The 24,121-nt window shown below is 43.4% G+C and overlaps 1 non-coding gene across 1 annotated transcript; it reads left to right on the top strand.

Annotated features, from left to right (window-relative positions):
- Positions 1–22,872: 22,872 nt before the first annotated feature.
- On the top strand, positions 22,873–22,945 carry TRNAG-GCC (transfer RNA glycine (anticodon GCC)). The gene has a single exon. It is a non-coding gene; the product is annotated as a tRNA-Gly (tRNA).
- Positions 22,946–24,121: the final 1,176 nt, after the last annotated feature.

Raw genomic sequence — 24,121 nt, 5'->3', positions numbered from 1 at the left:
GCAGTGTGGCCAAAAATAAATTAATTAATTAATTAAATTAAAAATGCAAATAAGTCGTTTAGTAAATGCAAGTTGAATAAGTGTTTCCTACCTTGCAAATATGTAATGTAGCCTGTTACCTGACTGATGTTAATGTAGAACCAGTCGTATAAAGGCATAGGTTAGTCAAACAGCTCACTGTTTATGATTTCCTGGTGACTTTTTCCTTTTTTTTCAATTTAAGTCATTGCCTGTGTAGTTAATACATGCAAAAGGTACCGAGGGAAAAGCCAGTCTGTCCCGTCCTGTTAATCTGCTCACTGTGCTCCAGCCCACCAGCCTCCCCAGGAAGCTCCCCAGTCCCTTGAAGAAAGAGGCCCTGTTTCCTTCCCCTTCATCGTCTGTTTACTGTTATTCTAATTGTCTATCTCCCCAGCCCACCCCAGGTACCCGCATTACTAAGGGTGGGAGCTCTGTCTTACAGAGCTTACAGCTCTGGTTGCATTCTCAGTGATTGAGACAATGCTGGTACATGAACTAACCCACTCAAAACATATCTGAGTCCCAGCCATGTGTCAGGCACTAGGGCTTCAAAGTGAACAAAACCCAGCAAAAACTGTTTACAATAGCCAGGACATGGAAACAACCTAAATGCCCATCGACAGAGGAATGGATAAGGAAGATGTGGTACATATATTCAGTGGAATATTACTCAGCCATTAAAAGGAATGAAATTGGGTCATTTGTAGAGACATGGATGGCCCTCAAAGACTGTCATACAGAGTGAAGTAAGCCAGAAAGAGAAGAACAAATACTTTATACTAATGCATATATGTGGAATCTAATAGATGATCTTATTTTCAAAGCAGAAATAGAGACACAGATGTAGAGAAAAAAACGTATGGATACCAAGGGGGAAGGAGTGGGGTGGGATGACTTGGGAGATGGGGATTGACATATATACACTATTGATGCTATGTATAAAATAGATAACTAATGAGAACCTGCTGTATAGCACAGGGAACTCTACTCAGTGGTCTGTGGTGACCTAAATGGGAAGGAAATCCAAAAAAGAGTGGATATATGTATACATATAGCTGATTCACTTTGCTGTACAGTAGAAACTAACACAACATTGTAAAGCAACTACTATTAAAAAAAAACAGCAAAAACTCCTGTCCTCATGCAGCTTACATTCTAGTACTGTGAGACGAGCAATTATCAAAGAAGTAAGAGAAATATATACTGTGCAGAAAGTGGTCACTGCTGTGGAGAAAAATAAGACAAGGGTACAGGGATTTCTAGGGGTGGAAGTGGGGCTGCCCCTTTAAGGGGGTGGTCAGGAAGGCCTCACTTTGAAGTTGACATTTGAGCAGAGACCCCTTAACGTGGGAAGGGAGCGAGCCATGCAGAGATCTTGCCCAAAAAGCTTTCCAGGTGGAGGGAACCGTAAGTGCAAAGGCCCAGAGGTGGGAGCAGCCCTGGCTAGTCCAGCAACAGCAAGGAGACCAATGCAGCTGGAGGAGCATTGGCAAGGAGGGCGGTGTGAGGAGATGAGGTCTTCAGTGAAGAGGGAGAGGAGAGAGATGCCAGACGGGGCCGGTCCTTGGAGGACATTGTTCATTCTTGGCCTTGACCCTGCGTGACATGATGAGCATTGGTGGATTTCCTTTTTTTTTTTTTTTGGCTGCACCTCGCGGCTTGCAGGATCTTAAGTTCCCCAACCAGGGACTGAACCCTGGCCTAGGCTGTGAAGGCACCAAGTCCTAACCACTGCACTGCCAGGGAACTCCTGGTGGGTTTACATTTTTAAAGGATCCCTGCTATACTGAGAATAGACTGAAAAGCCACCAAGGAGGAAGCTGACACCCTAGCCATCGTCTGGTGGGCGTCCATGGTGGGCTGGACCAGGGTGATACAACGGAGGAGGCAAGGAGCGCTTACCTTTCGAAGATGTTGTGAAGGTGGCAGTGAGATTTGCTGATGACACCGGTGTGAGAGTGAGAAGGAGGGGTCAAGTACGACACCAAGGATTTTGAGCAGAGCATCTGGAAGAACAGAGCTGCACTGAGATGAGGAAGCCTGTGGAAGGAAGATGCTTCAAGGAAGTGCTGAGACCAGGAGCTACATGTCAGGCAGAAGTCAGAGGTGCCTATCAAACATCCGCCTGGAGATGTCCCTGAACTCAGGTCCGGCTACTCGCCGCTCAAAATCAATGCTCTAGAGAGAGACAAATGTTGGTAGGAAGGAAAGTTGCCTTTAATCAGAACGCCGGCGACTTCCCTGGTGGGGCAGTGGTTAAGAATCCGCCTGCCAGTGCAGGGGACATGGGTTCGAGCCCTGGTCCAGGAAGATCCCACATGCCGCGGAGCAACTAAGCCCACGTGCCACAACTACTGAGCCTGTGCTCTAGAGCCAGCGAGCCACCACTACTGAAGCCTGTGCACCTAGAGCCTGTGCTCTGCAGCAAGAGAAGCCACCGCAATGAGAAGCCCATGCGCCGCAACGAAGAGTAGCCTCCGCTCGCCGCAACTAGAGAAAGCCTGCGTGCAGCAACGAAGACCCAACGCAGCCAAAAATAAATTAATTAATTAATTTTAAAAAAAGAATTATATATTTGAGATATTCAGGGACAAGGTTAAGACAGAGGACCCCACTAGAGGGTACGAGGCAACAAGACCCAGGTTCATAGAAGACCATAATTTTTTCATATAAGCAGTGCTTTAATAGCATTGTAGGATTTTATATGTTGTTTTCTCATTTTCATTCAGTTCAAAAGATTTTCTAATTTCCCTATGCCTTATTTTTTGACCTGGATTATTTAGAAGTATGTTATTAAGTTTCCAAATATTTGAGAATTTTCCAGATTTTTTTCATTATTGATTTTTTAAATTAATTTCATTGTATAAAGATAACATACTTTGATTTGAATCCTGTCTAAATTTATTTAGACCTGTTTCATGGCTCATAATATTATTTATATGGGTAAATAGTCCACGTACATTTGACAGAAATACGCATTCTGCTGTTGTTAAGAGAACTGTTCCCTAAGTGCCAACCAGATCGAGTTAGTTGATAGTGTTAGTGTTACTAATTTTGTCCAGTTGTCCTATCAACTATCAAAAGAAGAGTGTTGAATCTCAGTTTTTTGTTTTTTTTGTTGTTTTTTTAAAATTTTGGCTGCGTTGGGTCTTCGTTGCTGCTCACAGGCTTTCTCTAGTTGCGGTGAGCGGGGGCTACTCTTCGTTGTGGCGCGCGGGCATCTCATTGCAGTGGCTTCTCTTGTTGCGGAGCACGGGCTCTAGGCGCACAGGCTTCGGTAGTTGTGGCGCGTGGGCTCAGTAGTTGTGGCTCACGGTGTCTAGAACGGAGGCTCAGTAATTGTGGTGCACGGGCTTAGTTGCTCTGTGGCATGTGGGATCTTCCCAGACCAGGGCTTGAACCCGTGTCCCCTGCATTGGCAGGTGGATTCTTAACCCCTGAGCCACCAGGGAAGCCTCTAACTATTATTATGAATTTGAGAAGACCATAATATTGTTGTTGATGATTAGGGAGCCTCGGTCAAACTTCTCCTGTGATTCGTAGCATCCAAACTTGTGTAACATAAATTCCTCCCATGTGAGTCCTTGGCCTTAACCATGCTCTTTGTCCATGCTCTTAACCATGCATCCTTGATCTGTGCTTGGCCCCCTGAACTCTTCCGTAAGTTGTGCCATTATCTTCTTTTCTCCCCCTCTTAAACCAGTTTGAATTAAGCTTCTGTGACAGATAACCAAAGATGGGCTGACAGATACAGGTGACAGAGTTTTAAAAACTGGCAGATTTGAGACTACAGGCTTAAGAGTCAAGTCTTATCAGAACAAAGAGCATTGGAAATTATGCTGTCAGAGAGGAGCCTGGGAAAGAAGCGGGTTTCCGGAGCCACCTGGTCCTGCTGGGCTGACGTGGCCCTGCGCAGGAGCTGCAGAACATCCCTCCCACCCCAGGGAGCTCGGGACATAGAAATCTCCCTCTGCTGCTCCTGCGGTCCTCCTGTGAGCAGGTGTTGCTGCCTTTAAACGGGGCTTCCAAAAGTCTCAGCAAACTGAGGGCAACAGCTCTAGGAAGCCTGCAGGGGGGCGGGGGGTGTGTGCCTGACACCTGCTTTTGCTAGGAAAATGCGAGCAAGCCCACACAGACTCTTGCCACCCCCCAGTGTGGCCAATGGGGGAGTCTCCCCCGCCTCCCGTTTGCGTTGTAAACATGTCTTGAATAATTTCGCCCCTCTTTTTCTGGTTAAACATTACCCACAGCTGCCTGCTGCATGGAAAAAATGGCCAACAAATCACCGAGCAGGTATGTGTCAGTGAAGACTTTCCCGCGCGCTCACCAGCAGGGACACTGACCCTTTGTGGAGGCTGTAAAGGTCACCTGTGCAGAGGGCGGGGGGACGGTTCATTGTCCCTCCAGGAGCTCTGGGGGTCAAGGACCTGGAACTTTTTTCTCTGCCGCTGTAAGGACCTCGCACGCATTCAGCGCAACGCGGGCCTGGGGCTAAGGTCTTTGTTTTTCCTTCCAAAAGCTGTGTGTTCAGAAAAAATTGAAAATACGTTCTGCTTTTCAGTACATTGTGTAGCTTCCCGCGTGTTCCTCAGAAACAAGGCAGAAACCTGTGGTTACCGAAGGGGTTGGGGGACAAACGGGCAGACGGGGACGGACACATACACACCACTATAAATAGACAACTAACAAGGACCTGCTGTACAGCACAGGGGACTCTGCTCAGGACTCTGTAATGGCCTACATGGGGAAAATCTAAACAAGAGTGGACACATGTATATGTATACCTGATTCACCTTGCTGTACACCTGAAACTAACACCACATTGTAAATCAACTCTACTCCAATAACAATTACTATAAATAAATAAGTAAATAAATAAACAACAGACTTTCATGTCACTTTCTTTATGGCACGTATTGCCAGGGAGGTTGATGTTACTTAGAATACATACCAGGTCCTGGGAGAAGCTTTGAACATACTCATGTAGGATCCATAAAGCATATACATGTGCATATGAGTTTCATTTATTTTTTTTGATGCAAAAATATCACACAGGAAAAAAAGAAAAGGAAAACAAAGGCTAAAAAGAAAAACAAAATCACACAGGCAAGCCAGCTCAGACACAGACAGACTAAGCAAATGGCTCAGGCCACAGAGCTTTTTTGCAGGTGGGAGCACATTCCCCGAGTCTGTTGGATCCGAAATCCTACATTCGGTGCACTTTTTGCCACCTCCGATCTATAAATGAAAGAATGGCAAAATTTTACATTTAGGGCTTCCCTGGTGGCGCAGTGGTTGAGAATCTGCCTGCCAATGCAGCGGACACGGGTTCGAGCCCCGGTCTGGGAAGATCCCACATGCCGCGGAGCAACTAGGCCCATGAGCCACAACTACTGAGCCTGCGCGTCTGGAGCTTGTGCTCCGCAACAAGAGAGGCCGCGACAGTGAGAGGCCCGCGCACCGCGATGAAGAGTGGCCCCCGCTCGCCGCAGCTAGAGAAAGCCCTCACACAGAAATGAAGACCCAACACAGCCAAAGATAAGTAAATAAATAAATAAATAAATTTTTTTAAAAAATTTAAGTAGGGATCAAAACTGTAAATTGATTTTCCCTTTCTTGGTATTCCAAAAGCACTTCCTGGGACTTCTCTGGTGGTCCAGTGGATAAGACTCCGCGCTCCCAATGCAGGGGGCCCGGGTTCGATCCCTGGTCAGGGAACTAGATCCCGCAGGCACACCGCAGCTAAGAAGTCCGCATGCCGCAAGGAAGATCCCACGTGCTGCAACTAAGACCCGGCGCAGCCTAAATAAATAATTTTTTTTTTTAAAAAAAGCACTTCCTGTCTTTCCGTCATTTTCAAAACTCAGCTCTATTGAGATACAATTTACATAAAATAAAATTTTATTAAAAAAATTTTAAGCGTACATGGGAGTTTGGGATTAGCACAACATTGTTCTAATTAACGCAACATTGTAAATCAACTATAATTAAATTAAAAACACACACACACACACACACACACATGGAGAGAAGCCTATGCTTTGGAGGACAAGCCCCACACCTGGATTTGTTTCAAAACTTAGTTTACTAGGAAAACCCATTATCCACCTGTGTTGTTGCTGAGAAGACTAGTCTATATGTGTCTATATGTGGTTTTGAAAGGAGAGGGCTGACTCAGCTCCACCTACTGGGCCCCCTGGACATCCCTTCAGGACCCTGATCAGAGAGCAGATGTATTTCCAGTGTGTCAGGCATGGTTCCCGGCATCGGTGACCCGGTTCCAGCCATCACAGAGCTTACTGTCCAGTGGAGAAGACAGATACCAAACAGGCAATTATAAAAATGGTATATGTAGACTTGTGGTTGCCAAGGGGGAGGGGGGCGGGGGACGGTTTGATTGGGAGTTTGGGATTAGCAGATGCAAACTATTATATAGAATGGGTAAACAACAAGGTCCTACTGTAGAGCACAAGAAACTATATTCAATATTCTGTGATAGGACTTCCCTGGTGGCGCAGTGGTTAAGAATCCACTTGCCAATGCATGGGACATGGGTTCGAGCCCTGGTCCGGGAAGATCTCACATGCCGCGGAGCAACTAAGCCCGTGCACCACAACTACTGAGCCTGCGCTCTAGAGCCTGTGAGCCACAATTACTGAGCCCACGTGCCACAACTCTGAAGCCCACGCACCTACAGCCCGTGCTCCACAAAAGAGAAGCCACCGCAATGAGAAGCCTGCGCACTGCAACGAAGAGTGGCCTCCTCTCGCCGCAACGAAGACCCAACACAGCCAAAAATAAATATAAAAATAAATAAATAAAAGATTACTATAAAAAAATATATATATATCCTGTGATAAACAGGATGAAAATATAATGAAAAATAATGTATATTTACGTATAACCAAATGACTTCTGTACAGCAGAAACTAACACAACATTGTAAATCGACTATACCTCAATAAAATAAATTTTTTAATAAGTGGTATACCTGATGAAAGGCAAGTACAGTAAGCCATGGGCATAGCAGGTGGACTTAACCCAATCTCGGGAATCAGAAAGTTGCTCAAGCATTCCAGGAAAGAACGTGAGCCAAACTCTGAGGGGCCAAGCAGGGTGACCTTGATGAAACAAGTGAAGTCCGATAAGGCTAGAGCCTCGTAAGCAGCACAGGGGCCCAAGCTCATTACAGTAGGGGAGGGCCTGGGACTTTGTGTTTTTGCCAAGTTCTCCAAGCTATCCTGACGCCCTGAGAACCACGGCCTTAGAAGAGTACTACACGAGGCTCCGTTTCCCACACCAGGCCAAACACCACCCCTCACCGGATGGAACTTGCTTGCCTCCTAACAGATCTTGTGTCAAGTCTCCACATTGTGCAATCCTCTATCACTTCTTCAATTTTTTTGTAGACTATGGGGTTTTTGTTTTTCATTATTATATGCCTTCATTTTTTATTATTATTTTTTAAATTGATGTATAGTTGACTTACAATGTTGTGTTAGTTTCAGGTGTACAGCAAAGTGATTCAGTTATACATATATATATGTGTGTATATATATGTATATATTCTTTTTGTATATGTTCTTTTCCATTATGATTTATCACAGGATATTGAATATAGTTCCCCATGCTATTCAGTAGGACCTTGTTATCTGTTTTATATACAGTAGTTTTATGCCTTTATTTTAAAAATCAGCTTTGTTCAGGTACAATTTATAGACAACAAATTTTACCAATTTTAAGTAAGAAAGTCAATGAATTTTGACAAATATATACAGTTCTAAAACAACCATCACCCGAAAAAGTTATTTTGTGCCCTTTGCAGTCCATCCCCTCCCCCATTCCCAGCCCTGGGCAACCACTAATCAGTTTTCTGAAAGAACAGTTTTGCCTTTTCTACAATTTCATATAAATGAAATCATACAGTATGTGGTGTCCCCTGTCTAAGTTCTTTCATTTGTATAATACTTTTGCGATTCATCATTTTGATGTACAGATCAGCAGTTCATTCCTTTTAGTTGCTAATTCGTATTCCATTGTGTGGATGACCGCGGTGGTTCACCAGTGGATGGACGTGTGGGTTGTTCCCAGTGTTTGCCTATTATAGATAAATAGTCTATTAAAAAAAATAATGTGGGTTTTTGTATGAATGTGTTTTCATTTGTCTCCAGTAAATACCCAGGAGAGGGATCGCCAGGTCACACGGTAAGTGTATGTTTAACTTTGTAAGACACGGCCCAACTGCTTTCCAAAGTGGTCATTTTGTGTCCCACCTAAAGTGTGCGAGCTTTCCAGTTCCTCCACGTCCAGGTCAACTCTTGGTCTGTTGTGAAATTTTTAAAAAATTTTTATTGGAGTAGAGTTGATTTATAATGTTTTGTTAGTTTCAAGTGCACAGAAAAGTGATTCAGTTATACTGAATGTATATTCTTCTTCAGGTTCTTTTCCATTGTAAGTTATCACAAGATGTTGAATGTAGTTCCCTGTGCTCTACAGTAGGTCCTTGTTGGATATCTGTTTTATATATAGTCGTGTGTGTATGTTAATCTCAGACTCCTAATTTATCTCCCCCACCCTCGCTATCCCCTTGGGTAACCGTAAGTTTGTTCTCTATGTCTGTGAGTCTGTTTCTGTTCTGTGGATAAGTTCATTTGTATCATATTTTAGATTCCACATATAAGTGATATCATATGATATTTGTCTTTCTCTGACATCAGTCTTTTTAATTTTACCCGTTTCAGATTGTGTTTTAATAAAATCGCTCTTCCTGCAGGAAGGAAAATGAGTTGGAAGGGACAAAAGACCCACTGGGTAGCTTTTGCAGGAGCCTAGGTGGGAGGCTCTGAGAGAATTAGAAAACCTACTGTCTACTTTCTCATCAGCAGACAGAGGGGCCGCGGGAAAGGAATCGTAAAGAAGAAGAATTTACCTTTGAATGTACGGGGCACACTGATTTCACAGAGGAAACATGGACCTGACCAGCGTTGAACGGGGAGTGGCAGGGCCAGAAGGAAGTGACTCTCCTGTGGATACCTGCTCCTGACCCTGCTTTGGAGACTGGGGACCCCAGCGGTAGAAGGGCAGGGGCAAGGTAAAGGCATAGTTCTTCTGTCCTTGGCTGAGATGATGAAGTAAATCCTCACAGGAAGGGAGTTATAAGTAGTGCTTAGCTGTCTTTAGAAATCATTCCAACAGCACTCGATTCATTCAATATTCACTCGCAAAGTGGCTGAACTTGACGGGCACTGTGTCTTGTCTGGGAGCACAGACCTCCCGTCAAGTTGCTCATGGTTTGGGGAATTCCCTGGCGGTCCACTGCCGGGGCCCCTGGTTGGGGAGCTAAGATCCCACAAGCTGTGTGGTGTGGCCAAAAAAAGTTGCTCACAGGTTAGTGAGTGAGTGAAGGGAGATGACCATCACTTCTAACAGTGTTTCCTCAGGTCTCTCATCTATTCGTTTGTAACCCCTTGCTGAGTGGGCCCAGACATGCCCAAGGACAGCCCTGGAGTGAACATCCCTGCACCATCCCTGTCGAACAAGGTGAAGTTCAAGGCACTAACTTTGCAAGGATGAATTAACATAGTTTCTATCTTCTAGGGTTCCAGCCCTGAGTGGGTACACGCTCAGCTCTGGTTCCCAGAAGCCACCCAAGCACCTGTTTCGCCCCAATCCCACCCTGAGCAGGCTGAGATGGGGGTCGCCCCCAGAGAGACACTAGGAAGACAGAGGTTATAGACGTATACCAATGCCAATCAACGGCACAGCTCACAGCTCACCCAGACTTATCAAGAGGTCACTCAGCTCTCAGCGTTCCTGGGGAGAAAAATGCTCATTTCTTGGGAGAACAGAAAGTGGAGCTTTGGCTGAAACCACTTTGCCTTCAAGAGCAATTTTTTAGTCCCTTTGTCTGGTGCATGAAATCAGTTCCCAGAACACAGGGGTTATTAATAACTGTGGGACCTTTTCCCAGCCTCCAGATCAATTGGCAGAAGCTTCTGATTCCTCCCTTCTGGATGCTTCTATTATTTAGAGCTGGGAAGTGGCCTCCTCCTTGAAACGCGTATAGTTTTTTACGTGACTTGGGAATTGCATAGCGCCCTCCCAGCCCCCAGCCCAACAAACCCAGTCCACCAGGAGGCCTCACCCTCTTGTCCGTCTTCCCGAGCTGGCTCAGCCTGCTGGCGTCTTTGCTTCCGCCGGGATGGCCAGCTCTCTGCAGAGCGGTGCAGCCTGTACCTCTCCTCCAGGCTGGCTCTTCACGGCTAAGTGCAGGCCCGAGTGTTGACAGGGATCCAACTGCCAGCAGTGGAGCCGGCCTGATTTAGAATAAGGTCACTTTGAGCCGGCTCCTCTCCTGCAGCTGGTGGAGGCCCCGAGGCAGCTTGGGTAGGTGCTAAGTAAGGCCCAGATCTCAACCTGGGGACATGGGGGAAGCCATGCCGGCAGCTCCCGTGCAGGGGGAGTGTTGTAACACAGGTCTTCCTCCAGAGCTGCCTCTGTCCTTCTCCTCTTCTTCCCACCCCTCCTGGGGGCCCAGCCATGCCCGTGGCCTTCCCAGGCTCTCAGCTCAGGAAATTTGGACCCTCTGACTTGCATCCTCCAAGCTCCACACCACTCCCCTGTCTGTCTGCCACCTCCCCAGAGGTGGCTGGCTGGTACCCTAGCCCCAGCACAGCACGGGGGAGGGGCGGGCCTGAGGTCACCTCCTGGCCCCAGGCCTGTTAGAAACTAACACGAACACCCGCCTTGTGAGGGTGGGTGACAGCAGGTGCAAAGCCCTGCCCACACACACACACAGCGGGCACATCCTAAGGGACGCTCAGAGCTGACCGCATCTTCCCCACAAAACTGCTGCCCCCCCAACTTCCTGTCTCAGTCAACAGCATCATTGCTCTCTTAGTCACTCAGACTGAATGACAAAACAGGTGTCTTGTCCAGCTTTCATTAGCCCATGTTTTCCTTTTGTGGCAAAATATACGTAACATGAAATTTACCATTTTAACCACTATTTTTTTTTTTTGGCGGTACTAGGGCCTCTCACCGCTGTGGCCTCTCCCGCAGCGGAGCGCAGGCTCCGGACACGCAGGCTCAGCGACCATGACTCACGGGCCCAGCCGCTCCGCGGCATACGGTAACCTCCCGGACCGGGGCGCGAACCCGCGTCCCCTGCATCAGCAGGCGGACTCTCAACCACTGCGCCACCAGGGAAGCCCCGTTTTAACTACTATTGAATGTACAGTTCAGTGGCATTGAGTATGTTCACACTGTGGTGCTGTGATGGTCCGTCTCCAGAACTTCCTGACTTCTCCAGCTGAAACTCTGTCCCCATTAAACACTAACTCCCTGTACCCCTCCGTCAGCCACAGCACCCACCCTTATACTTTCTGTCTCTATGAATGTGACTATTCTAGGTGCCTCACACAGGTGGAATCACACAGTATTTGCCATTTTGTGACTGGTTTATTCCACTGAGCATAATGTCCTCAAAGTTCATCCAGGTTGTAGCCTGTGTCAGGGTTTCCCTCCCATTTTAAGGCTGAATAATATTTCATAGTATAGATATACCACATTGAAAAAAATCCAATCATTGGTCTATTTTTTTTTTTCTCTTTTGGCCACACAGCACAGCTTGTGGAGTCTTAGTTCCCTGACCAGGGACTGAACCCGATCCCCTGCAGTGAGAGTGCCAAGTCCTAACCACTGGACTGCCAGGGAATTCCTTCCTTGGTCTGTTTTTTTAAAGGGTTTTTGGAAAGGAAATTAACACAGAGAGTTTTTTTAAGTTTTCCAAAGCGCTTTTTTTAAAATCACCCATTTTATTTATTTATTGGCCGCACCCCTCGGCATGCAGGACCTTAATTCCCCAACCAGGGATCGAAACCGGGCCCCCTGCATTGGGAGCGTGGAATCTTAACCACTGGACCCCGAGGGAAGTCCCCAACACACAGAGTTTTAGAACCCACACAATACAGAGGACTGTGCAGTGAGAGCATGTCTCCTCCCAGCTCGAGGGCAGGGCCATCCCCTTAGCACCAGCCCTCTGACCCTCCCCCAGCAGTGACCGTCCCACTGCCCGTCCCTGGTTGCTGCCCGGTATTTTCCAGTTCTCACTGGTTTCTCCAACCCAGACTCTGCCTTCTGGGAGCTGTCCTGCCGGGCTGCCGGCGGGGCATTCTTCAGGCGAGCCCTGGCCTTGGCCCTCACCCACAAGGCATTAAATCTGTGGATCAGTTCGGAAAGTCTCTTAAAAGTATTTTGGTCCGTGAACACGTGATGTCCTTCCATTTATTTAGGTCTTTCTTAATTTCTTTCAACAACGTTCATTGTACAAATTTTCTACTTCTTTTGTTAGATCTATTCCTAAGTATTTTATTCTTCTTGATGCTATTAGAAGTGGAATTGTTTTCTTCCTTTTCTTCCTTTTCAGAGCAAATGTCTTTTTGCTTCACTGGGATCCATTGGAATCCTCTCCGGGTTGCTGAGTGATGACAGAGGCCTTGTGTAGGCAGGCGTCCAAGGCCTGGATGTCTCGTGGGACACATGTGTGAGCTCTCTGAAGAAGCTGCAGGTCTCCACAGAGCACACTTCCCTGCTGCGGGATACTGATCTCCAGTTTCAGGATTCCAACCTCACCACTCAGCTCCGGCCCTGACGGCATCCCCCATAGCCACTTTCTGGGTTTTCCTCCCTGCAGTGTGTACCCTCTTGGGTAGAGTTCAAGAGCAATAGCTCAAATGCAGTAGCTCCCACTCTGTTCGCCTGACAGGTAGAGGCTGACTTTCCAGCTCCTACAACTTACTGTAAAGATACAATAATTAAGATCGTGCACTAAGGCACAGGAAAGGAAGAATAACCTGATAGAATCAGTAGAGAATTTAGAATATATGTCAAAAGTGGCATTACCCCCTTTGGGAAAAGGATGTGGCACTTTCAAGAAAAGGTTTCAGAACAATTGATTGTCGATTTGGAAAAAATAAAATTAGTTTCCTACCTCACACCATGCACAAAAGTAAATTCTAGGTGTATGAAAGGCACAAAGTTTGTAAAAAAAAAACCAAAACCTTAAAAAGCTAGAGGGAAATATAGGAGAATATCTTTATGATCTTGAAGTGGGGAAAGGACTTTTTTTTTTCTTTAAAGAAGAAACCAGAAGCATAAATCAAAAAAGAAAAGACTGATTAATCTGATCAGGAAAACACACCTCTATAAAAGTGGAAAATCAAGATCCAGACTAGGAGAAGGTATTGGCTGTATACAACTAATGAAGGACTGATATCCTGACTATAGAACATTTTCTAAAAATCAATAATAAACAGACAAGCAGCCCATCTGAAAAAGTAGCCCAGGCAGAGAAGGAGATCCAGATCGCCAGTGAACACATGGAAAGACACTCAGCCCCATGAGGAACCAGGGAAATGCAAATTAACACCATGAAGAAATGCCATTTTACATTCTTCACATTAGTAAAAAATATTAGTGGGACTTCCCTGGTGTCACAGGGGTTAAGAATCCACCTGCCAATGCAGGGGACACGGGTTCGAGCCCTGGTCCGGGAAGATCCCACATGCCGCGGGGCAACTAAGCCCGTGCGCCACAACTACTGAGCCTGCACTCTAGAGCCTGCGAGCCACAACTACTGAGCCTTCGTGCCACAACCACTGAAGCTCGTGTGCCTAGAGCCCGAGCTCCGCAACAAGAGAAGCCACTGCAATGAAGACCCAACACAGCCAAAAATAAATAAATAAAATTGAAAACAAAACTGTAATCTACAGGTTTATTTTAAAAAAAGGGAAAATCTTAAAAAAATTAGTGAAAAATTAGCAATTAGTGAAAATATACAGTGCTAGTGTTGAACACTCTCATATTCTGCTGGTCATTTTTTTAAGCATTTTTTTCTTCATTTAATTTTGTTTATTTATTTTTGGCCCCTCCAAGCAGCATGGGGGATAAGTCCACGCCCCCTGCATTGGAAGCAGCATGGAGTCCCAGCCACTGGACTGCCGGGGAAGTCCTCTACTGGTTATTTTTGAGATCTTTTTGTCGAGTTGAGGATGTGCCTACACTAAGGCTTCATAAACATCACTAGGAAACTTGCACTCAAGCATCAGAAGAGAGTTTTATAAAAATGTTTATAGTAGCAAGGTTAACCAACAAACAAAACCAAACCCCTCAAAACTCACTAGATGGGAATTCCCCAGTGGTCCAGTGCTTAGGACCCCTCACTTCCACTGCTGGGGTCCTGGGTTCGATCCCTGTTTGGGGAGCTAAGATCCCACAAGTCGAGGCCAAAACACAAACAAAACAAAAACAAACCCAAAAAACCTCACTAGATGTCTATTTAATGGGACATTAGATACATGTGAAAACATTCATACAATGGAATACCACAGAGTAGTTAAAATAAATGACCTGGACCTATCCTCTTTACCTGTAGAAAACAATCTCGAAACCGTAGTACTGAGAGAAAAAACAAGTTGCAGAAAGATATATACAGTATGATAGCATTCATATATAACCTACAATATGAACAAATTAAAAAATACTATCACTTATGGACACTTTATAAATAGGAAAAACACAAGAATGGATATGGAAATACAAGCAACAATTCGGTAGAAGGAAATGGGATCAGGTGGGGCTCTACAAAGAGTTCATCATAGTTTCTATTCCTTTTGTTTGCCTGAAATACTTCATTCAAAGCAAGTAAACCGAAACATAGTAACTCCCAGCGTTGTGAGAGAGCTCCAATTCAATTTTCCATCAACTCCTTTATTTAGTTCTCATTTCAGCCCACTCCTTCCCAGAAAGGTTGTCTGCCCTCAGTCAGGTGACACAGTTTTTAACTTTAACCTCATGACTAAGACTGTTCGTTGACTTGGGGAAGCCAAGGACTCGCTTCCAGTGAGCAAGTCTATACAGGAATTTCTCCCCACTCTACAGCCAGTGTTTTCCTTCCAAAATATTCCAACCTGTTTGCTTAATTCTCAGAGAAACGGGCATTCATGAGCTGGGTATAGGATAGCTTTTGGAATGTGGGTTCAAAGTGTGGGTTGTCAAATGTGCTCATCAGCCAGCTTTAACGTGACTGAAACGGAGTCAGGATCCTTCAGTCCCAGTTCTGAATCTCTGTCTTAACTAGCAGTGCAAGACCTAAGGTGATCTCTTCACTGCTTTGGCTTCCGTTTTCTCACAGTCAAATATGGGTGGTAGATTAAACGATCCCTAAGGTACCTTCTTGATCTAACATTCCATGAGTCTAAGACAGAATTTGAGGGGCTTTCAAACAATTCCTTGGCTCTGAAATTTCTCTCTTCTGTCATTTCCATCAAGCTGGTTGGATAAATACTGGTGCTCTCAAATCTCTGGACAACTTTCAGGGATGCTATATTTTTCATATGTCCAAGTTGAAAGTGCAAAGAGGCAAAAAGTTACCCCACCTGCCATGGGGCAAATGTCTTGACTGCTCACCTAGGTATGGACTAGCATTGTCTTTGTAACTTATACCAGCAGTTGTCTGGTAAATCCCCTGAAGTGGTTGGTAGTCTCTTTGCAGTAGACATTTCCTACTTTCCCCCTGCTTGGCACTAAGAGGAATCTAATTTATTTTCTGAGGCATGGTACACATACTTTTTGTTTAAGTTGGCTGCGATGCACGGCATGTGGGATCTTAGTTCCTTGACCAGGGACTGAACCTGCACTCCTTGCATTGGAAGCACAGAGACTTAACCACTGGGCCGCCAGGGTAGTCCCATCCTTTGACTTTTTATAAACGTAAAATATTAAGTTCATGGGGCGTAAGGACTGTCAGCTTCTAGTCAGACCTGTTAGTTTCAAGAGTTGGCCACGAACTGCTGCCGTCAGGAATTACAGGTTGAAAGCAACTAAGGTCAGTTGAATTCACGTGATGTTTGAATTCAGAAGAAAGGAGATGGGCAGGTGGCGTTGACCTATCACACAGTGAAAAGCAGGGAGGATGCCTAATCCCAGCTGACTCAAAATGACAGTGCAGTGTGGTAAGTGATGTAGGGAAAGGCAGTGCAGCCAAGTTCATAAGAGAAGATGGTGCTAGGGAAGGTAGGTAGCTAAATCATGCATGAGCAAAGGTAAATTTGGGGAATTCGTAAAATCAAGATACATTTGACGATATTAGTTTAGTGACAGTGAACAGACTAATATTGTGTATGCTATCATTTACTTAAAAATTACATGAAGCAATAAAGGAAAACTAGAAAACATGGCCTGAATATGAGTAATTATCTGAAAAGAAGAGAAGGGACCTGAATTACTGCAGGCCCCTGAAAGCAAGAAAATTTCATCCAGGAATGGGAAACTCTAAATAAATAAGACTAGGTAGGAAATACCAATACAAACCTTCCAAATAATTTAAAAATTTGCTGATTTTTTTTTTTTGGTTGTGCCTTGTGGCTTGTGGGATCATAGTTCCCTGACCAGGGATCAAACCTGGGCCCCCTGCAGTGGAAGTGCAGAGTCATAACCACTGGACTGCCAGGGAATTCCCTAAAAATTTGCTGATTTCTTAAGTCATCGTTTAACTTTTTAAACTGCAAGCTGGCAGACTGACAGACTCCGCCTCTCTTTCAAGTACTACATGGTATAATCAATGTGGCAAAAACAAAAGTAGAAGGAACACAATCATGTCATTCAAGTCAAAGTTTCCCATGAATGCCAACCTGAAATGTACAATAGATAGCTGGAATTATTTTATCCTTATTATAAGTGAACAAGTAAGATGGGGTCTGTTATTTTTACTAAAGCAGACATAGTAGGGCAGTTTCGTTTATACATTCTGATCAAGCTAATGTATTCTTTTCTCACTTTGCTGTCTGGCTGTGAAGTGTGCTTGTGTGTGTGTACGTGATGATCCACTTAGCAAAATGTGCCCATCTTTGGAAATATTATCTGTAAAACTCTAAATGACTTGTTAAAATGGTAATATTTAGAGTTGCTTAAAATTATGAGAATAAATAAACCCTGTCCAAATGGCAACTAGTCTAAATCATCATTCTAGTTCTGAGAATCTGATGATGTCATAATGGTGTTTCAAGGTTGTGTTTATTTGGTTTAGGCTCAAGAACATTTCCCTTATTCCTCCTCATCTTGCTTTGACCCACCCATACCTGCTAAGTGCCCTGCTTTTTTTAAAAAATTTATTTATTATTAATTTATTTATTTTTGGCTGCGCTGGGTCTTCGTTGCTGCGCACGGGCTTTTCTCTAGTTGCGGTGAGCGGGGGCTTCTCTTGTTGCGGAGCACGGGCTCTAGGCACACAGGCTCAGCAGTTGTGGCTCACGGGCTCTAGAGCGCGGGCTCAGTAGTTGTGGCACACAGGCTTAGTTTTTCCGTGGCATGTGGGATCTTCCCGGACCAGGGCTTGAACCCGTGTCCCCTGCATTGGCAGGAGGATTCTTAACCACTGTGCCACCAGGGAAGTCCAATGCTCTGCTTTTTGTTTCATCATTGTAATAACTGTATAGTCTAGTGATTTCTGTTTTCCATACTAATCTGACTTCCTTGAGTGTAAAAATTGTATCTTTCCAGCTATGCTTACCCGGGGGGGCACGTCAGGTTCTGGCTAGGGACAGGGTATTGGATGATGTTTAAATGAAAGAAGATTGCCCTTTCACTGGATTGTGAATGCCTCTACACGGTTCTTTGCATTTGGGTGGGTAGATTGGGCACTGGCACAACAGTCGATCTGTAAACTGCATGGATGGCAGTTCAGAAGGAAATCCTAAAACTAAAACTCTGTGTCGGGTTACTTTTTGGAATTTGCTGTTTGTCCCTACAAAGGTGTGAGGAATGATCTTCAAAAAGCCTAAACAGATCCAGGTTTTGACACACTGGGTGACAGGGAATGTTCAAAGGACTATTCGATCATTTGTTTTGCATCAGAGCTGCCCATAGGACCACCTGGATTTGTCATGCTTGTCAGGGTTAGAACACAGACTTTCATCCTGCCTTTGTTACTGAGAAGCGGGTTTTTATTTTATTTTGCTTTGTTTTGTGGCTGTGTCACACAGCTTGCAGGATCTTAGTTCCCCCACCAGGGATCGAACCTGGGCCCCTGCAGTGAAAGCGCCGAGTCCTAACCTCTGGAACACCAGGGAATTCCCAGAGAAGTGGGCTTTTGTAATATCAACTGCACTAGTTGTGACAACTTTGGGAACTAGAAGTATCCTCTCCATTAAAGATGAAGTGACTTGGGTGCTTGGGACTAGGCTACGTGACTTGTCTGGCTCACACAGTGAGTTGACAGCTATGAGGGAACCCCTGATTCTACCAGTTCTCCAGTAACTGCCACTATGTGTTTCAAGAGGGGACACCGGCAGCAGAACACATTGCCAGGTGAGGAAACCCATGAGAGGTAAGCCAGACACCGGCATTGCCTCCTTCAGTTGGTGATGCTTTACTGGTAGGTCAAGTAATGAGCGTAATTGCATCCCAGGGAGGGGTTACCAACATGATTGAGCAAAGTTGTTTCCAATCTCCTGTTTTCATCCATACAAAAGACACACCCCGCCTTCGCCTATACATTTCTATAAAACACAGCACTTCTCTAGCAAAGAGACTACTCTTCCCCAAGTAGTGCAAATCCAGATTCTGTATGGGATACGACACCCGTGTGGATAGTACATATTGCTGCTATTCTTCCTGAATTTTAATTTCTGGAGGCATGAGATACTTTCTTTTTCACTGAGATTATTGAAGAAGATTAAGTAAAGCTATCTAATTAGATGTAAGTAGCTATTACTAAAGTATTTAGGCTAACCTAGGCTGGAAGATACTGCCTAACTGAGTCAGTCATAGGAAAGAGAAAGAAATCTTCTCACCCAGAGTTTAGTGATTTCTGTTTGTTAGGGCATGCTATCAAATCCTTTAAGGATGACTTTCTAAAATTTACAAAAATACATGTTTATACAATAAAATGAAGAATACAGTCATATGTTTAAAAAAGCGAGCAGTAATTTTACTGCCCAGAGATAATCACTTGCTAATATTTTGATGTGTTTGCTTCCAGAAAGTTTTCTATGCCCAAGCTGAACTGCCTACATGTGCTGATGTCTAGGCACCTATCAACCAGTTGCTAAGTAAAACATACCAGAAAGCAGATAAAAACAGGTAGGGCTGAAGATATTAATAAAAACGTCATCCTCAAAACTGTGGGGAAAAAAATCAAGAGAAGACTTGCAGTCATACAGCTTGTAGGGCTTCAGAGACCACTAGTGCAATCTTTTCCTCTGTGATGGGACCCTAAGAGAGAATGCGACCAGCTGAGAGCCAGAACTAAAATCCAGGAGCTGAGGCTTTCGGCATCATCTCCCTGTTCTCACAACACTTATAACCATCTTTGTTAGGTACAGGACTGGATTTAATGATTGATGAACTCCGGCTCATCAGTTGTGGCACGCGGATCTTTCGTTGTGGTGCACGGGCTTAGCTGCCTAGTGGCACGTGGGATCTTAGTTCATGGACCAGATTTCGAAATGGGGTCCCCTGCATTGCAAGATGGATTCTTAACCACTGGACCACCAGGGAAGTCCCAATGAACACTGGCTTTTTGTTTTGTTTTGTTTTGTTGGCTACACTGAGCGGCATGCGGGATCTTAGTTCCCCAGCCGAGGATTGAACGCAGGCCCCCTGCAGTGGAAGCACAGAGTCTTAACCACTGGACAGCCAGGGAAGTCCCTGAAGTCTGGTTTTGAAATGAACATGCTTGGTATGAGAGGGGAAGAATAATATAATGTCAGCAGATCCTTTTTAACCCACCCAAATGATATTTGGTAGAGATTAAGTCCACTACTTAAGTGTTTAGTCAGAGAATGTGAGAATAGCAAGAAACTTGAGCGGTCCTATACAGTTTATGGCCCCATTATATAGATAGGAAAACTGAGGCCTGAAGAGGTAAGATGACTTGCTAAGGAAGCTCAGCCAGTTTGTGGCAGAGCTGGGAGTAGAGCTCATCTCCTGACTCCAAGGTTCTAAAAACAGTGTAGAATGTCGTGCTCATGAACATCAAAAGAGAACTTCCAAATGATCCCACATACTCCGGATCAACAGGTGCTCCCTTATTTTGCCTTCCTTAGTCTGTCTTCTATCGGACTATTCCAAATGTGATAACGAACCTAGGCAATGGTCACCCATGACTGCCAACGTCACAAAAAGAGACTATTGGCAGTGATGTGCCTCATGGTTTGGATGTATGAAGTAGTTACCAAGAAATTCAAATCTGAATCAGGATAAAGCATAGGGGACTTCCCTGGTGGTCCAGTGGTTAAGACTCTGCGCTCCCAAAGCAGGGGGCCTGGGTTCAATCCTTGGTTGGGGAACAAGATCCCACATGCCTCAACTGAGATCTGGAGCAGCCAAATAAATAAATAAATATTAAATAAAAAGAATAAAGCATACATCACTATCAAATATCTAGGAGGTAGAAGAATATGTTACAGACTTCCAGGAATATAATCAGAAAAATCTAGAATGTGGGAAACCAACAGGACAGATAACTTGGCTTCTTCAGTAAATAAGTACCAAGAAAAAGTAAGATTGAGGGGGGGGAATCTACACATTAAAGAGACCTGAGAGGGACTTCCCTGGTGGTCCAGTGGGTAAGACTCTGAGTGCCCAAATGCAGGCGGCCCAGGTTCCATCCCTGGTCAGGGAACTAGATCCTGCATGCATGCTGCAACTAAGAGTTCACATGCCCCAACTAAAGATCCTGCATGCTGCAACTAAGACCAATAAATAAATAAATAAATATTTAAAAAATAAAAAAGACCTGAGAAGACAAATAAGTCAAATGCGATGTATTGGCATTGTTTTTGGATCCTGACTTGAACAAACTGTTAAAAAGAAAAAAAAAAAGACACAGGTACATTAATACCAACCTTACAGAAATAAAAAGGATCATAAGAGAACTTTATGAACAACTGAATGCCAACAAATTAGATAATTTAGATGAGACAGATACATTCCTAGAAGGACACAAACTATTGAAATTGAAATTTAAGAGGAAATAGAAAATCTGAACAGACATAACAAGTAAAGAGATTGAATTAGTAATAAAATAACAAAACAAAACTACCTGCAAAGAAAAGCTAAGGCCCAGACAGCTTCACTAGTGAATTTTATGAAACATTAAAAAAAGAATAAATAGCAATATTTTATAAACTCTTCTAAAAAGATAAGGAGGGAATACTTCCCAGCTCAACTCATTCTGTGTGGCCAGTGTTACCCTGGTACCCAAAACAAAGACATCACAAGAAAATTAGAGACCAATACATCTTATGAATATAGATGCAAAAGTCTTCAACAACATACTAGCAAATAAAAATTCAGCAACATATTAAAAGGATTACATACCATGACCAAGTGGGATTTATCCCACGAATTTATCCTAGGTTGTTTTGACATTTGAAAATCAATGTAATACACAATACTTAATAAAGGACAAAAACCACATGATCATCAAAATAGACACAGAAAATGGACTTGTTAAGATCCAAAAGTCTTTAAGGATAATGATAAAATACTTGACAAACTAGGAAGAAAAGAGACCATCCTCAATCTGATAATGGCCATATATGAAAAACCCACAGCTAACATCATATTTAATAGTGAAAGACTGAATGTTTTCCCCCTAGGTTCGTGAATAAGACAAGGATGTCCACTCTCACCACTTCTGTTCAACATTGTACCAGAGGTTCTAGCTGGAAAATTAGACAAGAAAGTGAAATAAAAGGGATCCAGTTTGTAAAGGAAGAATCAGAAAGAATCCCTATTTGCAGATGACATGATTTTGTATACAGAAAATGCCAAGGAAGCCACTGCAAAACTAATAAATGAGTTCAGCAAGGTTGCAGGATACAAGATCGATATGCGAAAGTTAATTATATTTCTATACACTTGCAATGAACATTCTGAAAATGAAATTAAGAAAACAATTCCATTTATAATAGCATCAAAAAATACAGGAATAGATATTCTGCAAATGAATTGCAGAAGTTGTACTATGAAAACTACACATGGATGAAAGTAATAAAAATGATCTAAATAAATGGAAAGATAGTCCATGCTCATGAATCAGAAGACTCAATATTAAGTGGCAATACTCTCCAAACTGCTCTACAGAGTCAATGCAATTCTTACCAAAATTATGACTGCCTTTTGTTTTTCAGAAATGGACAGGCTGATAGCAAAATTCATATGGAAAATCAAGGAACCCCCAAATAGCCAAAACAATCCAAAGAAAAATAAAGTTGAAGGGCTTACATTGCCCAATTTCAAAAAATTACTACAAACCTACAGTAATCAAAACAGTGTAATACTGGCATAAGAATACACACGTCAGTGGAATAGAATTTACAGTCCAGAAATAAACCCACACATTTATGGCCAACTGGTTTTTGATAAGGGTACCAAGACAATTCAATGGAGGAAGAATAGGTTTTTTAACAAATGGTGCTGGGACAACTGAATAGGTACATGCAAAAGAATGAAGTTGGACCCCTGCTTTATACCATATATAAAAATTGACTCAAAATGGGTCAATGCCTAAATGTAAGAGCCCAAAGTGTAAGACTCTAGGAAGAAAATGTAGGATTATACAATGGTTTCTTAGATACCAAATACAAAGTGACAAAGAAAAAAAATAGATAAATTGGACATCAAAATTAAAAACTTTTGTGCTTTGAAGGGCATTATCAAGAAAGTGAAAAGGCGACCCACTGAATGGGAGAAAATATTTGCAAATCATATATATGATAAAGGACTTAAATTGAGAATATATAAAGAACTTTTACAACTCAATAATAAAAAAGACAACACAGACATTCCCTGGTGGTCCAGTGGTTAGGACTCCGCACTGCCACTGCAGGGGGCCCAGGTTCAATCCCTGACTGGGGAACTAGTATTCCGCAAGCTGCCTGGCCAAAAAAAGACAACACAATTAAAAAATGGACAAAGATCTGAATAGACATTTCTCCGATGAGAGATCCAAGTTGGCAAATAAGCATATGAAAAGACGCTTGACATCACTAGTCATTAGGTAAATGAAAATCAAAACCACAGTGGGGGACTTCCCTGGCGGTCCAGTGGTTAAGACGCTGAGCTTCCTATGCAGGGGGCATGGGTTCGATCACTGGTTGGGAAACATTTTAGTTTTTTATTGAAGTATAGTTGATTTACGACATTGTGTTAGTTTCTAGTGTACAGCAAACTGATTTAGTTTTATATATATTCTTTTCCATTATGGTTTATTACAGGATATTGACTATAGTTCCCTGTGCTATACAATAGGGCCATGCTGTTTTTATATTTTATATACAGTAGTTTGTATCTGATAATCTTAAACTTCTAACTTATCGCTCCCCAACTCCCTTTCCCCTTTGGTAACCATAAGTTTGTTTTCTATGTGAGTCTGTTTCTGTTTTGTAAATAAGTTCATTTGTATCATATTTTAGATTCCACATATAGGTGATATCATATGTGATTTGTCTTTGTCTGACTTGCTTTACTTAGTATGAGAATGTCTAGGTCCATCCCATCCATGTTGCTGCAAATGGAATTATTTCATTCTTTTTTTTTTCATTCTTTTTTATCGTCTTTATCTATTCATCTGTTGATGGACATTTAGGTTGCTTCCATGTTGGCTATTGTAAATAGTGCTGCAATGAACATTGGGGTGAAAGTATCTTTTTGAATTAGAGTTTTCTCCAGGTATATGCCCAGGAGTGGGATTGCTGAGTCATATGGTAGTTCTATTTTTAGTTTTCTGAGGAACCTCCATACTGTTCTCCATAGTGGCTGCACCAATTTACATTCCCGCTAACAGTGTAGGAGGGTTCCCTTTTCTCCATACCCTCTCCAGCATTTATTATTTGTAGACTTTTTATGATGACCATTCTGACCAGTGTGAGGTGATACCTCATTGTAGTTTTGATTTGCATTTCCCTAATAATTAGTGATATTGAGCATCTTATCATGTACCTCTTGGCCATCTGTAGGTCTTCTTTGGAGAAATGTCTATTTAGGTCTTCTGCTCATTTTTTGATCGGGTTGTTTGTTTGTTATTGAATTGTAT

This window comes from Delphinus delphis, chromosome 7 (genome assembly GCF_949987515.2).
Source record: "Delphinus delphis chromosome 7, mDelDel1.2, whole genome shotgun sequence".
Taxonomy (NCBI): domain Eukaryota; kingdom Metazoa; phylum Chordata; class Mammalia; order Artiodactyla; family Delphinidae; genus Delphinus; species Delphinus delphis.
Note: the sequence above shows the minus strand (reverse complement) of the source record. Positions and strands in the feature narration are given on the sequence as shown.